This window comes from Equus caballus, chromosome 4, assembly GCF_041296265.1.
Source record: "Equus caballus isolate H_3958 breed thoroughbred chromosome 4, TB-T2T, whole genome shotgun sequence".
NCBI classification, from domain to species: domain Eukaryota; kingdom Metazoa; phylum Chordata; class Mammalia; order Perissodactyla; family Equidae; genus Equus; species Equus caballus.
In genome coordinates, this window is record NC_091687.1 from 87,305,049 (window position 1) to 87,322,330 (window position 17,282).

At 43.1% G+C, this 17,282-nt stretch overlaps 1 protein-coding gene across 1 annotated transcript in view; it reads left to right on the plus strand.

Annotated features, from left to right (window-relative positions):
• SND1 (staphylococcal nuclease and tudor domain containing 1) overlaps positions 1-17,282 on the plus strand; it is a 408,513-nt gene that overhangs the window by 272,093 nt on the left and 119,138 nt on the right. The window lies entirely within an intron of this gene.

The window sequence follows — 17,282 nt, forward strand, 5'->3', positions numbered from 1 at the left end:
TGCTCTCTCGTCACCTTTTTATTTTCTTTATATCACTTGCCACTGTCTGAAGTTATCTAGTTTATTTCTCATTCGGTTTTTTACTGACTGTCTGCGTCACCAGATGTAAGATGCTGAGAGCAGGGACCTTGTCTGCCTTGCAGCTGCTGAACCCCTGTAACCATGCCTAAAATAGTGCCTGACCCAGAGTCACACTCAGTAGTAGTAGTAGTCTTGGATGAATGAACGAACAGTGAAGTTTCTGGGCTAAAACTCAGAAAACAAAATAACAACACTGTTTCCATAGAGAATGAGTGTTAGAGCCACAGCAGCCCTAAAATGGCGAACAGAGCCCCAAACGGTGTGTCTGTCTGGAGAACTGGATTTAAAGCTAAAAACTGTCCCCAATGTCACTAAACCTTGAACAAGTCAGCTGGCCTCTCTGGGCCTTGGGTTTTTTCATTGAGTGAGGTGAGGGGTTTGGATTAGGTTTCTCCAGTATTCATTCCAGGTCTGAATCTCTAATAATGATAGCTTTTATTTAATGAGTATTTATTCTGTGCTGTGGATTAACTCATTTAATCCTACCACAGCCATATTAGGTGGATACCATTACAGTTGCCATTTCACAAATGAGAAAACTGAGGCTTAAAAAAGTTAACTTGCTATATAAGCAGTGCACATTTTCTTGATCTTATCGTATGTGCTGTCATTTAGAAGGTGACACCCGAGTAGACATTGAACATAGTGTTCCCAAGGTCTTACCTCTTCTATTTCTCCAGTCTTCCCTCCATTCATGGCATCCGCCTATGCTGTTTTGTTGGCTAGGAATCATCCTGGTGCTGCCTTTCTTTTGGAATGACCAAAAGCAAAGCTTAAGAGGGGGACGTGGTAGTGGCCCTCTTTAGGAAATGTAGTAATCTGGGTACGAGATTTTACTTGTTGTTTTGGAGTTAGAATTTGGGGGAGGTTTTTACCCCAAAGATGACAATAGGAACGTGCTAAGACGAGAGCATGTCTAGGACATGTGATTGTGGAGGACAGAGCAGGTCAGACCTGTGGGATGGGTTTATGAGCTGGGGCATTTATGGACAAATTAAACTTTAGCCCTGAGTAAGCAGAGTCTTAAGCCAGTTATTACTGCTCTGGCACTTCTGATGGGCCCTATGCAACCCTTATAAATTATTCAGCTGCTTTACTAATAAAAGGCCAAGCAACTTGCCTAGTCCTGGTGATACTTAAGGATAGCTTAGAGAGAGCGGGTTAGAAGGACAGAGTATTTGCTGACCACCAAGGAACCCTCCTTTCTAATTTGGAGATGAAAGGGTTAAACTGACCGTGTTAAGTAGCAGTTTTGAGAGACAATACATAAAACTGATGTTGAATTGTTAACATTGTAGACTATCAAAGGGCTTTCCTCTGAGGAAGTGCCTGCCAAGGTTCCCTACCTAACTGGGCATCTGATGCATCTTTCAGAGTATCATGATTATGGGATTAAATGTCCCAGGATATCCAACATGTTGTTGAGGTTTTTAAAAAAATTATTCTTAGAACTTTTTACTTTTCTATAATTTCAAATTTATAGAAAAGTGACAAGAATAGTACAAAGATCTTTGATTTTCCTGTATGGAATTGTTAACAAATTGCCCCATTTGTTCTCAGTGTCTTTTTAGAATCAGAAGATTTTTGCCAGATTGCCTCTCACATCTGTAGAACAGCATAAAATAATTCTTTCCATCCCATACATAACATACTTTTTTTTTTTTTTAAGAAAAAAAGTTTGTGTGGCAACCATGCTTGCTTTCTGGGCGCAACCAGGATATTGTCCCAGTTTGGAGGGTGAGCTGTGGCAATTGTACATCCTCGCTCTTCCAGGGAGACTCCTGCTTTTAAGTGCCGTGTTCAAAGTTTAGGCCTAGTGTCAGGACAGTGTGTCTTTTTGATTCAGAAGATATCATTATAGCAGCTTTGGGGCCCTGTCAGGCTCAGATGTTTCCAGGGGTGAGAACCTGGAAGTAGCGCTTTGGTGAGGTAGTCGATCGGCCTGTCTGTAAGCCACTGGGAACGTGCACATCCTAGTGTATCTACGTGTTTCTGTCTGAGATTCTCATGCTGCCCCTAGAAATGACAGGGGCTTTATAATTTTACTTCTTTCAGATTTCAGTGAATAATAGATCAGATTAAAGCAAAATGATTCATTCATATACACCTTCAAGCGTTTTTGGGTTCTGCCTTTTAAAGATGCTCTGGGAATATCATGATTTCTTGATGAACTCTACCTTTATCTGAATTCTAATATGCAAGTGGTGGGACACCATGGAAAGAAGAATCTCAAGGCTGTTCTTCCCAACATGCCAACTACAAAGCATGACAACTCCTAATCAAGGACCCCAACTGCTGGTCTCATGTTTCATGGCATGAAATTTTAAAAGTCTCTTTTCTTTCAACTTTGCATTCGTTACCATATTTGCTCTTCTGCATCCACTTCCTGAGTTATGTCTTCCTACTTTTTGCTGGAATGAGTACCATGCTGGTATGTGTATTTGTCCTCATTGCTTTTGTCTCTTTTGACTTCACTCTGTGTTTTTCATTTGTTGGTGTATTGTCTTGATTTTATAACAGCAAGAATTGTCACAAATATTGACACCACTCTTATTAGCATCTGTACTTCCTAGTTAAGCATTTTGCCTCCACTGCTTTCCATGATCCTATAGACAACTTTAATGTGATTATTATGTTTTCAGTACAGCAAGGAATACTCAGCTTAGTAGAGTTGGGATAAGAAGCCTGGCTATAGGGGAATAAAACAGGTCAAAGGTGAGTTTGAAATATTTTAAAGGACAGTTGATAATAGAAAGTTCACTTGAAGGACAAAAAATTGGCAGACCTGCTTTCTCACCCAGATGCTACTGCTCACTGTATGGCCTTTATCAAGGCTCCTGCAGGAGTCTGCCCCTGCTTCTCTGACTCCTATTGGCTGTATTTGTTTAGGCTGTATCCCACTATTGCTAATTCTGTTATGGTCCTAGCTATATGGCCTTGGGATTGTATTAAATGATAACGATGGTCTTTCAAGCCCTAAAATACCATGATCTTATGAACTCTTCCCCTTACTCTTACATTTTGAGTTTGAATTCAAGCCAGCTGATCAGTAAATTCAGTTGATTAACTTTTTGCGTGACATAAATGTAATCTGTATGAGTAGGAGATGACAGCTTAGAAGACAGCCAGTGTCTTCCCTCAGTTCATCAGATAAACACTCTAATTGGATGACAGAGCTCAGTTTTAAAGTATCCTGAGCTCAGACGTGAGCTAGCCAAGAGCTAATGCTAATACCATCGATCCAGTTCTTAGAAGAGCAGTTAGGGCCCTAATGTGATGAAGACCAAGGGCTTCCGGTATAGCACCAGAGAGGAATCGAGGAGCTTCTTTGGGGCAAGCTGCTGGTCTGGGATGCACCCTTGGCTCAAATGTCTCCCAGATGTTCATGTAGGACCTGGGCCCCTATATGGCCCCACTGTCTGTTCCTGGTTCTCTTCTTGGTGGGATTATAGATTCATTGTGCTGAGCATTGGCTTTGTCTAGGGTTTGTTTTTCTTCCTCATGTGCCCATTTTTTAAAGCTACAGATTTAAACACATAAGCTGAGAAATAAATAAGTTTAAAATCTGTCCAAATGGCTGGTTCGCCCACTTCACACATGAGGTATATTAAGGGTTCACCTTTAGCAGCAAGCCAATTAGTAATTGCCAATACTGCTTGTGAGCAGTGTGGGACTCTTAACAGTTGCTATGAGAACCTTCACTTTTGCATCCCTGACTCATTTTACATGAACAATGCAAATGTGAAGGGATTTGAAGGGGAGGGACAATAGGACAGAGAGCTGGCAAATAAATGAAACTGTTCTCTCTTGAATCATTTTGAATGGTAAGTTTTCAGCTCATTCAGTTCTTCCACCTCTTGTCCTCACAGAAGTTTGTTTTCCATAAATCCTTAAGAAGGGAGTAAAATAGTTTGACCTTTATTTGCATCAGGCTTCAAAGAAGTTCAAGTTCAATACTTAGCAGGAAGATTGCCTTTAATGAGCCACGTTGAGAGGAGGTGGATTGTAATCTCTTAATGTTTGGAAGGAGATGAGATACACATACACAATGAGACAAGGTAAGTTTGCAGCTTTGACTGTTAACATTCAAACTGAATCACTCTCCCAACAGCACCTAAGAACCAAAAAAACTGTGTAGGTCTCTTTTTGTTGTTGTTGTTTTGTTTTTGGGGCAAAAGAGCATCTCATCCATAGCATGTGCCTATGTGTGGAATCTTGAATTAAATAAATAAAGGGACTGGCCCGGTGGCACAGAGGTTAAGTTCGCACGTTCTGCTTCTCGGCGGCCCGGGGTTCACTGGTTCGGATCCCGGGTGCGGACATGGCACCGCTTGGCACGCCATGCTGTGGTAGGCATCCCACAGATAAAGTAGAGGAAGATGGGCACGGATGTCAGCTCAGAGCCAGTCTTCCTCAGCAAAAAGAGGAGGATTGGCAGTAGTTAGCTCAGGGCTAATCTTCCTCAAATAAATAAATAAATAAATACATAATGCTCTTTACTCAAGTAGCTCATAAGTCATCTTGTTGTGAACATCATTTGAGGAAAAAAACGTCCTGTTGCAAACCAGGCTCCTTCCACGTCTTCCAAGCTCCCTCCCTGCTCAAGATTTGGCCGCAGCTGAGTGTTGAATGTGGGTTCGTCTCTCTAAGAAGGAAAAGGTGCTTCCCTCAGCCTTTGTCAGCGCTCATCACCAGCTGTGTTTAGTGCTCTATCACTTTGTTGTTTCTGTCCCTTGTTATTTGGTGGGCCCGGTTTTATGCTGAATAGAAGATAAAGAGTGCTTACTCATCCCTCCCCTCCCCTCTCATTCCTCCTCTCACGGCACTGGAAAGAAAATCGGAATGCTGGGTCAGAAATTCTTGATTTGCAGTTTGGAGCAGAAGCTCTAGAGGGCCTGTAGTCACGAGGACCCATGTGTGAACTAGACAGTACTGACTACCTGTTGCTCTGGGCAGTAATGTGTCCTCAGAGTCGGGGGATGGTTCCCCGCACTTCCAGGGGTCACCTGAAAGCTCGTCACTCCCAGTGTATTCCAGCATGGCGCTTCCCAAACTTGTTCAGTAGTCTGGAGTAGGGCCGGAGATTGTGCGTGTCTAAGAAGTTTCCAGGTGGCGTCAATGCTGCTGATTTACAGACCGCTCTTGAGTAGAAGGGATCTAGACCATCTTCCTTCCCTCTTTTTTTTTTCCCTACACTTGGAAATCATGAACTATCCATTGCCTTAGCTAAGAGAACAGGTTTTGGGGCCAGTCTCAGTCTAGTCTGAGTTTAGGCTTCCCCTCTTGCTAGATACATGTGAAATTCCCAGCTTCCCCCATTAAAAAGTGGGGATGAAATGGTGTTGTGTGATCAGCAAATCATCCCTGTGAGGTGCTACTTAGCAGTGTCAAGCAAAACCCTAAGTGGCCATTTTGAGCCCAAACTTGATGCATGATTTGAATTCTGTCCGTATAAATGCCATCATCTCTGGAGGCCCCAGCATTATGACATTTTAGGGCAGTGCTCTCTCTCCCATCCTTGAAACTAGAACTGTCGTCTTGCTCTTCTGTTCCCTTTCCTCCTGCTCCAATAAGCCATTGCTTTTTGGGAGGTCTGGGGCTCTTGGTGGAGTATCCTAAGCTGGTCTACAATTGTAGCCACATGTTGTGGAGCTGTAATGGATGTTTCCTGCTTGATTTCTGTACTCAGGTCCTCTGTGTGGTACAGCAAAGGGAGACAATTAGCCCACCACGAAGGGTACACAAGCGATGTTTTCAGTAGTGGTGGTGGTTGCCAATTAAATTTCAGATGTCTCTGAGAATACAGACTTAAAATAGAGAGATTCTGCATCTGAAAAGGAATTCCTTCTGGGGAATAAAGCTAATTTGTTTAGGACAGAATGTGATGGTTATAAGTGGCAGATGGAAATGTGAGGCTGAATTGGCTGAAGAATGTCCCTGATCTCAGGGACCTTTCACAAATCTTAGTTCCCCAGCCCTCCCTTAGTGGGTATGGGGACCTTAGCAAATGGCCTCAGGTGTTGTCTTGTATTACTGAAAAAGGATCCAACAGAGGATCCTTTAGTTCTTCTTTGGGCCTGCATGTTGGAAAATCCACGTTTGCCACAACGAAGTAGCTACCTTCTCTTCATCCTTCACTTTTCAGCTTTGATACCACTTTTTCCCAGAGGACTTTGCTGACTCCTGGGCTAGAGTAAGCCCTTCCCCTGCAGTCTGTGATCCCAGAGTTCCCTGCAGTTCCCTACCTTGTGCTTCCTTATATTTCTTATTAAATGTACACCTTCTCCAGTAGGCTTTAAACTCCCTGAGTCTTTGAGTTGCTTGTCTATGTTGTATCCCCAGTGCCTAACACAGTCCCTGGCATATAGTAAGCACCCAATAAATAAATAGGTGTTGAAGAAGTGGAAATGTCATCTATTTCTGGAGCCATGCATTCTTCAGTGGAAAACAGGGAACAAGAAAGTTATGTATGTTCTTACCTACAATTTCGTCGTACAGCAGCTCTTGATCTTCATTTCTATCAGACATCATTTCCAAGATACTCGTGGATTTTTGTTCTGTGGTTGTATTTGTGGCACGAACATGCATTTGTAAGTCTCTTGAGTATATTCTACCTCCAGGAACCAGGACTGTACATAAATAGAGATCATCTCGGATTTCCAAAGGGCAAGCCACAGCCACAGAGGGTGCAAATTGATGGAACAAGCTCAGGGAACAGGAGAAAGCCAAGTTCCCTGAGAAACTATTAACTCTGGGCTGAAAATTAAGAACTCTTAGCTTTCCTGTATTTTTTCAGACCCCGTAGCCTTAGCAGCCTCTGGAGATTCCTGAGCAGATCTATCAGCCAGTGAGGAACGCGGCTCTGTTAAATGTTATGGCTGTTTGCTGTGGCTTTCCATGCTAGTAAGTCATTTTTGACATGACAGTCTACAACAATTTAGATTTTTTTCTGAAGTTGCTTATCAAAATTGAAAGTGTCAGATACCCAATATTCTGAGGCGGGTAATTAATAGAACATTTTTATTTATCTAGATGCCTATAAAACATCTTTATCAATATAATGTTGACCTTTTTTCCTAGTATGGATGATTATAACAAGTAAGAAAAGCATGCAGTTAGAAGAGAAGAAAGCATCTGTGATAAGATGTCCATCCCTCAGGTGTCCGTTCCAGCCCCAACCCCTGAGGTCTGCTACTGGGAGCAGAGGGCCGTGTGCTAGAATATTCTCTTCCATTCTGTGGAACTTCCCACCCTCCTACTTCCCACCCACCCACACTTCTCATTCAAAGATTACTCTTCCAGTCTTTTGTAGTTTCAATCCCTTTTTCTGTTTATTTATCCTAGTTACTTTTATTTTTCCTGCCCCTAATTTGTTTTTCTCTCCCTCTTCCCTCTGATAGGAAAGGAGGGCAGGCGGGACGTAAATGTTTCCTTTGTGGGGCTTGTGAGCCAGTGCCTATGCTCAGTGCTTTTACGTGGGTTACTCATTTCATCTCCCCTAACTCTCTCAGTCTGCTCATTATTTAATTTATTGTCATAATGATAGTTTGGGGGACAGTAAAAGAAATATCAAGGAAAAGTTTAAAATGCTTTGAATCAAATGAAATTTTTTCCTCTTCCCATCAGTGAATCCTTTTTACTTAGATTTGAAGCTATTAGAAAACAAGTCTTGTTAATTTTCATTTATTCAGAGGCTGCTTATCCAATTTGGCAATTATCACTTCCTTCTCTGCTCTCTCCTGCTGTTCCCCTTATCTCAGCCTTTTCACGGTTCCTCCTCCACCATTGGGAAGGAGAAGGGAAAGGAAAAATTCAAACACTAAGTGTTGCTACTTATTTTTAATTAGATTATTGTGAGGCAATATGTAAAAGCTGACAACAATTACGTTTGGGACATTGGATTGACTTTTTAAAATTCACTGTCTTATAAGTACCTCTTGGTTTTGTGGGCAAAGATGGATTGGCTGATTGACATAGACAAGAAAGTACAGAGGGCACCTAGGTGAGTGCCTCTCAATGGACTGAGCCTGGCAGAACCGGTTTTCCTTGCTTCCTTCTTTCCTTCTTTCCCTCCCTCCCTTCAACAGTTATTTATTGAATGTACGCTGTGTTCAGAGGACACAGCAGTGAACAGACAAAGCCCACCTTAGTGAAGCTAACAGTGGATGTTTGCGTGGGGACGTAGTACTAAAGATCTGATTCGTGGAAATATGTATCTTCACTCCCCCCTAAATGTAGCATGTGAGCCTCGTGAAAACAGGAGCCTTTATTATCGCTACTCAAGTTAGAGTGTCAGCCCTTCCCTCATTTCTGCTTGATTTCTTCTCCATGATTAAACGGTGGCTCTGGTGGTTTCTTGAAGCAAGGGTTGAGAGTGACTCTGGGGAGATTCATCTCATCCTTTAATCTCTTTTGTCTTCAGCTTTGTCTCTCTTCCCCGGGAAACTCATTCTCCATCCATGTGACCACTCTCTAAGAGCTTTGTATTTGTGTTGGCAGAAGTTAGGATCTGGAGAGCAATACTTCTTATGGATTAATTGCCAAAGTAATTATATTGTAAAATAATACACATGATTGATACTTAATATATCCCTCTCCAGGGAGCTGGAGAGCTTCACTGATTTGAAGAGATGAGCCTGTTGCTTGTTTAGGAGCAGAGCTTTGTATGAAAAGCCAAATTGATGGCCTGGACTTAAAGGCAGGAGCAGATGACGGGAGGCAGTTAAAGGATAACCACCACAATCATAAGGGATGTTGTACCAAGAACTAGCCCGCCGGTTTCATTCAGGAAATCTCGGGAGGTGGCAGGCAGCAGGGTAAGAGAGGAGGTAATAAGCTCTTTTGTTGAGAACGAGCATCCCTCCCTAGTATCTGCAGTGGGACCATGCTGATAAAGAAACTCCTCCCCTGCCCTCCCGCCACCACAGCTGGCACTGGTTTGAAGGAGACTGGCTCCAGAGTGGCAGCTCTGTAAAGTCTCTCCCTCTCCTTTCTTGTCAAGCAGGGCACACGCAGCCTCTCCGTGTGGGCGACGTCCACATAACGAGAATGCCTTATTTATTTTGGGTCCATGGGCTTGCGTAATGTGCCTATTTAGCACCCTCCTAAAAGCGCTTTTCAGCACATGAGCAAGTGAGGAAGCCCACTAAATCCTGCCTCTTCTGGGCATAGTGGGCTGTTTAAGGTTGTTCCTGCCACCGTGTATTTATGGACAAGGGCTGGAGTTATGACATTTATCTCTGTTGGTTAGGGCACTGATATATATCTGCCTGCATCTCCCATGGAGAGCTGCACCTTATCTTGAGAGAGAGCGATGAGAGCACACCCATAACTCATCCTGCCCAGGCGCTGGCACTGTCAGTGTGGGAAGCCACTTCACCCCCTGCCAGTGGAGGGATGGGGAGGGTGGCACATGATCATACATACAGGGGAGACTTTGGTGGGAAATTATCTAGGATATAAAACAGAAGAGAGAAGAACACAGCTCCTAATAACATGTTCTCCCTACTTTTTTTTTTTGAACTGTATAGACTGGTTTTTAAAAGAAGAGTTTGAGTAGTTTCTTTTTCTTTCTGTTTTTTGTTTTAAAGAAATATATGGTTACTAATGAATATGTGGAAATAGTCAGAAAAATTAAAAATTCACAATCACTGACACTTCCATCACCCAAATGGTCTCCAGCATTTGCATGTGACTCCTTCCTGTTCTGTTCTCAACCCATTCCCTGCCTGCTCTGAGAGCCAAGAAAGACCCAGTTTGGTCACCACATCTTAGGAAAGGGCCCTCAGGAACTGGGATTACCTTGTCTCTTTCTCTCCCCCTAAAATATAGGGCTGATTGGGGCCGGCCCGGTGGCGCAGCAGTTAAGTTCGCACGATCTGCTTTGGCGGCCCGGGGTTCGCCGGTGCGGACCTATGCACCACTTGTCAAGCCGTGCTGTGGCAGGCGTCCCACGTATAAAGTAGAGGAGGATGGGCACAGATGTTATTAGCTCCAGGGCCAGTCTTCCTCAGCAAAAAGAGGAGGATTGTCAGCAGATGTTAGCTCAGGGCTAATCTTCCTCCAAAAAGAATAGAAAAAAATAGGGCTGGTAAATTTAAAGGAGATTAAAAATAGAAAACTGGATAGAGAGAGAGCTGGATAAAAGACAGGCTGAGTTCTGTGGTTATATTGTCCTTGGGTACTGGCCCTTGGAATTTGTGGTTGAGCAGAAATTTAGGGCTCCTTTTGAACTTCCAAGATACAGCCTTTCAGGAGCCAGCACCCACCCCCTTTCTTGGGCATATTCTCAGAGATCCGTGGTGTTTGTAGACCTGGTTTATCTAATCTTCCTTCCTTGAGAGGATCCCAGTCCCCTAACGAGGCTTCCTGCTTCTGTTCTCATGACCCTTGTGGTCTGTCTTCCATGTACCAGAAAGACCTTTTTAGATGCACAGCTGCTCATGTCATTCCCCTGCTTATCATTGCAGTGGTTCCTTTGCCTTCAAAATAAGGCATTCTGATCGGAGCCCTGTCCATCTTTACAGCTTCGCCAGCCTGCACCCCCACCAAGCCCTCTTCCCAAGCAGAAGGACTTGAAGTGTCCAGAACCATCAATGCTGTCCTCAGGGATTTTACACATTCTGCTGTCAACTTAGAGCCGTTTCTCTTTCCATCGTCATCCTTGCTCCTTAGTCATCTCTGTATGCCCAGTCCTTAGTCCAGTGCCTGGCATGGAGCAAGTATGCAGTCCATGTATGCTGAATGAATGGAGCAGTGTACCAAGATTTTCGTACAGCAATCACCTGCCAGCCACTTCCTTCCTCCTTGACTGTGTGTGCTCCCTGAAATCCAGAGCCCAGGTACCCCACTGTGTGCATTGGAACTGTGGGGGATATATCAGCTGGCATCCCTAGGAGTGACAAGTCCATGCTGGGGAAGATGGTGTACTTGTTGAATCAGCTTAAATCGTCAGGGTGGGGAGGTGAGGATGAGGTTACTGGACGTCTGCAGAAGTTCATATGAGAAAGGGTGATTAGGAGAAGCTCTGTGGAAGGCCTGGAGCATCAGCAGAATCATCCTGAGGGCTGTTTCCTGAGGTACCGATGATTATTACTGACCTCCTGCTGAGTTCCAAAGACAGGAACAAACTACAATTTAGAACAAATCATCTCGTCATCCTGGGCCTGAGCACTCCAGTTCGGGCACTTTGATGATATGTGTGTATGTGTATGCATGCATGTATGTGTGCATTTCATCCTGTTTTCTCCCTGGTACCCTGTCTCCCCTGCTTTATTTTACTGCATGTCACTAATCACCTTCTATCACGCTATAGAATTTACTTGTTTATCTTTTCCTTCTACTCAAAATAAAAGGTCCATGAAGGCAGGGATTCTCATCTGCTTCGTCCACTACCATAGAATGAAACCCAGCCCCTAGAACGTTGCCTAGTTCATAGTGGGCCTTTAATCGATAACCATTTCCCTAAACAAGGGAATCCTGGATGAGAGGCTATATAGAAACCTAGCATTTATCAGTCTCCTATTCATCGTTTTGGGCCAGGGGACCTGCAAAATATTAAAATGCATGATCCTTTAGCTCTATCCTCAGCTCCTCAAGAAAGTCCAAGTACAGTTTTTCTTCAAAAGTATCTTGCCATGTTGTTGTCCCTGCTGCTTCTGAGCCAAGGGAAAAGAGAGGTGACAGTGTTAGGACCACGGTGGCATCATGTTTGCAGCCAGCGGTAATACGCTAACTAGTGCCCTCTGCTGCCGAGGTTTTCAGCATCCTGGCTGCAACTTGTCTTGGTGGAGCCCAGTCCTTCTGAGGTCCCGTGTAGGTGGCAGCCAGTTAGATGGCCGTATCATTGTGAGAGTGCCTTTGCTGAACTGGAACTCATTCCCTCAGCTTGTTCTTGTGATGCCACAGCTGCCATCTTGTTGATTCAGAACAGGAACCGAGAATGTGACCTCCTGATTTTCTGTTTCTGACCGTCGTGTTCCTTGGGAGGCTGTTGTGTCTGTTGCACTCACCATGTTACTTTAAACAGCAGCAAGATTGTGGGGCTTGTCCTTGCCAGTCTCTCATGCACAATAGAGGTGTGAGTCTTCCAGAGCAGGATCACTCAGGACTCACAGATTAAGAATTGTGTGGTGGGAGTAACAGCTGCAGTTAATTGAGTTGTGATCAGCTGCTCCTTCAGCTGGTGCAAGGGTTTGTGTTGAAGGCTATGGGGCAGGAGGATATAGGGTCAATTATGTGGACCAACAGGCCCCAGTAGAATCTGCTGGAAGACCAGTACTACAAAGCCAGCTCAGATTCAAGATTAAGCTTGCCTATTGGAAGCTTTCTCCGTATCAAATCACACTGGTCCTTGGTGCCCAGGGGTTTAGGTTGAATCTGTTCACTCTTCTGAATTATTTTGGTAGGCACTTACTGTTCACCAACACTTTTAAGTGCTTTATAGTAATTTATGTGACTTAATATATGTAATCACCTGATAATGCATTTTAACTTTTATCCCTATTTCACAGGTGAGAAACCTGAGACCCGTTGTCTGTGTAAATGGCACCCCTGGAATTGGGGCATGTAGTGCATAGCCATGCATGGTGGCCCTGAGAGGCAGAACTAGTACTCACCCTGATCCACTTTACCTTTGAGCATCGGAGTTGACAGGCATGTAAATAACAGTCCCGTAAGACTAAAATTCAGGTTCCCTGTAGAGATTCAAACCTCTGTAAAGCCACTGGATAAATATAACATCTTAGATTTGACTATTTTACCTCATTTTAATCTGTTCTTATGTCTCCAGAGTAACTTCTCCTTCTCTTTGGAACTGTCTGCTCCCTTTGAAAGAGGCAGGTGGGGTTTCGCACAGGAGCAGTTGCCTGTCCTGCCTTCCCTCAGGCCTGTGCAGACGCATGGATGGGGAGCCGTGCGGAAGAGTGAACCACTGGCTAGCATTCTAGAGCTATCAGGCATGAGTACCAGACTAGAACCAGTAACTTCTTGACCACCTGCATTCTCTGCACACACAGGAAATATGACCCGAGGTGAGAGTTGAGGGGACAGGAATGGAGACAGCATGCAGCATGCTGCTGTGTTTGCTGATTGCTGCTCTTATTACAGTTCTAAGGCAGTGTTAAATTAGCCAATTAATAAAAATGAATATACCATTGGAAGCTACATTTGTGTGGGGCTTGTTGTTGTTGTTAAATTGGCTAATTTAACACTATCTTAGAATGATAGTGATGGTAATAGCAGCAGCCCACGAGTTCAGGCGAAGGTGGGGGTGATTCTCTCCAGAGCTTCGCCAGGCATTGCCGCCTGCCCTGTGTCTCTATTCTGTGAGGAAATGGGATAAGCAACATCTAGACATCAGCTGGCAGGCCATTGGAGCTCTGCAGCAAGCTAGCCAGTCTTCATGGTCATAGGGATACCACTTAAGAGTTTTTCCCTGGCAGACTGCATTACAATCACTTTTATATACACATTCCTACATATGTAGCTGTCTATGTATTTATTCATCCCTGGATACCATTCAAATAATGGCTTTCCATTTCCCTCAAAGTAAAAGCTAAAGTCTTTTTGTGGCCTACAAGTGTGGGCTGTCTACCCCTCCATGATATATATATATCCCCAACGTGTAAAACTAACCATGCTTGGCAGGTGGTAGGTGCTTGGTAAATATTTGTTTAATGAACAAATTCTAATAGCCATAATATTCCTCTATGATATGGAGATCTAGAAAGGTATGTTGGCAGTCATGTTCTGAGTGTAGGTTTTCATTTCATCCTTAGTACGTGGCAAACATCAACTACAGAAGAGTTTCTTCATGTTCTCCCTTGACTTCTCTCCCCACCTCCCTACACCCTGCCAATCTGCTGTCTATCCTCACTCAGGTGGAGAGGGAAGTAGAAACAGATCTGCTCTTCTCACTGCTGCCCATTTGTCCTCTGGAACTGACTAGGTGGGAAGATAAGGACCAACAGTGCCTTTGCTTCTGTCGTTTTCTCTTTTCCCAGTCCCGCATGACAATATCTGGGCCAATATCACACTTGCTGGCAGAGACACCCTGTTTTTCTCAACTTTTTAGAATGCATCCTCATTATTGATTCCTAGCCATACTGAAGGCATAGGCTTTCCCTAAGACAGATAGTCAGTTGATTGTGCAGGACTGCCCAGATTCGCATTACTGGTCTCTGCTCAGTGAATGCCAATAGCAGCTCCCCTCCCTCTGGCCAAGGCAACAGCCAAAAATGTTCCCCACGTATTTGCATACTCTCTTTGGAGTTTGATACTGCTCCTGATTAAGAACCACTAATCTTGAATAGAAGAAGAAAGAAAATGTTTTGTTACAGTTGTCTAGAAAATGGGATGGGATGCAGAAGTTTTGCTGAGCAGCGTAACTTTTTTTTTTTTTTTTGAGCCCCCAACTCAGGCTAAATAAAGACAAATTAATAACGAAGTCAAATCAGCCTGGTTATATGACTTATTCCATTCAGCTATGTTCTACAGTGCCAGGGGCCTCAGTTACTGAGAAGGTAGACATTAAATCTGTATTCACCATGATCCTTCTGAGTTGATCTGTGCAGAAAAATGGACCAGGTTGCCATCTATATTCAGATCTTCTCTGAGTTATATTTTAGGAGGGAGATTAGGGCCAGACTCTGAGAGCCTTTAAGGGATTATATCAGATGCTGCAGTGTTAACAGTGAAATTGGAATGAAAGCTCGGTTTCTGAGAGACTCGATACTAGCCTGCCAGCTGCCCAGGAACATGTGGGGATGAAGTTGAGGGGAATCCCAAGGGAAGTTAGGTCTTGAGAGAAGAGTTTTTTGTGCCAAATGTGCCCTTTCCTTCTCAGATGGACTGGAAAGGCATAGGCAGGTTCCTCTCAGAGGTGCCCCAAACCATAAAAAGTCAACTTTCTTCCTTCCTGGCAAGAGAGAGCATTCATTAAATGCATCTTTATCTTTTGGGACCATGTAAACCCACTCACCTATGGACCTTCTGTAGTTTTTCTCCACAGCCATAGCATTTTATCCAGGTAGTTATTGAACTTGTGAATAGTGTAAAATATATACATACCTGCTTTGCAGAATTAAATTACCTACTTGGTTAATGAAGGAGCGTACAGTTGTAACATTATCTACATATATTTCGAAAATCTTACTATAGTCAATCAATGACAATCTTTTTCACACAGTATCTACAAATGGTATTTACTTACTTTTTTTTTTTTTTTTTTTTTTAACAAGTGGAGCCACATGATGGTGAGATCTAGATTCAGGCATCTTCATTTTGAGCTGCTTGAAAAGCAAGCTGAAACATGAGAATGGAAGAAAACCTTAGGGTGATAGCAAAACAAATAAGATTAAATTCTTTGAGCATTTTCCACTGTTCCAACAACGTGCAAAAAAACACTTATTTTCAAGAAAGAAGGGAAGAAAGCAAAACCTAAAACCAAAACAACCAAAATTTAAACACCACTTTTGCCATGTGAAATTGTCTAATCAGCCTCATTTCCTTCTATTGACATCATCAGCTTCTGTTTGTTCTGATGCTTCATTTTTAGTATCTTTATGGGCTTATGAAAGCAGAAAGATTGCCTGAGTTGGAACAAGCTTTTCTACCATTTCCTATGTGTCCATTCTCAACCAAAATAAACCAACACAAATACCAGTATCTGCTCCCTTGCCAGGCCTTTGAGACCTACTTGGAAGAAAGAGGGTATATCTTATCAAGCTAGGTGAAAATCAACCAACAGAGCACCCTCCTGCAGCGACAGTGTTGACCTTTGGAGACAGAAGGGCATCTTACCATCACCCTTGAGAGTGACTGGCCTGACCATTCTCAGCATGTAACCTGTGAGTTGCAGTGATCGGAGCCTATAAGCATATTAAGATCATTTTGCATAACTCTTAGAAATTATTAAGAGAGTATAAAGGTAAGATAGCTACATTGGTGCACATAATTTATGCCTTTTCTCATTGTTATTAAAAAGAAAAAGTAATTCCAGAGAGTTCTAATGGAAAGCTGAAGTATTCTTTGCATAAAGGAATATGATGGATTCTCTCACTACTTGGAATTGCTGTGCTGGAAGGAAGATGGGGAAAGGGAATGAATACAGTCAAATAAATTAAGTTTTGAAACCCAAATAGTGCTGTGTAAGCAAGCTGACTACAAATCAAACAGAGAAATGTTTGCTAAAGAATACGTGATCTTGGTTGAGGCTGAACAAAACCAGCTTCTTTGTACATATGTGTATATTTCTCTTGACATGTGCAAAGAGTTGTTGCGTTTCCACTCCTGTGGTCTGAGATCTCTTTGGCAAAAAGTATCATCCATCCATCAAGAAAACCGAAGAGCGGATTTCCCCTTATCAAATGTAGACGAGCCTACAGGCAAACACTAGGTGGGACTTGTGTGGTTTTTCAAACTTTAAGGATCCGCAGATTTCCTATGTTTATTTATTGCCTTTAACATTCAAGTTTTATTTCTTAACCTTGTTCTGGCTAGCATATATCAATCCTGGAATGTTAGTTAGGTCATGGTGGGGTCACAGCAATCAAGCCCAGTGTTTTCATTCTTCAGCCCCTTCCTGCAGGCAGCTTCTGACAGCCATTCTGGAGCAAGTGTTGAAAACTAGCTAACTTATTCTACAAATGAGGAAACAGAGGCACAAAGGAATGGTTCAGCAATGTCATGGTCACAAAGTGTATTAGGAGTAAAGCAGGGGCTTGTATCCTGTGGACTTGCAGCTCTACAACTGGTATAACATGTTCTTAAATTAACTCGCTATTTTTTAACAGATTGCTCCTAACTCAGAGCCAAAGCTACTTTATGCATCAGTTTAAATGACACTATGATCTCTTGGAATCTATTAGAAAACTTTGCAGTAGAGCATATTTTCCTTCTCAGAACCTCAAGTCAAATCAACAATTACTTTATAGCTTTTTCTGATGATTGCATTCTATTTGATCTATTTTTCTGTAAGTTGTTCAACAGCCTTAGGCCAAGATCATTATGTTCTGACCTGAACAAGGAGATTGGGGCAGCTAGGTTTAAAACAGAAATGCGAAGGATGTACAGGGTGCAACAAGTTGTTTGCTATAGATGAGTGTAGATGACAGTGAGGGAGTACTGGGAGGTAAGACTGAGTTGTGTATTTCTCAACAGGGGGCAATAGCGCCATTTTGGATGGAATGTTTCCTCCTTGT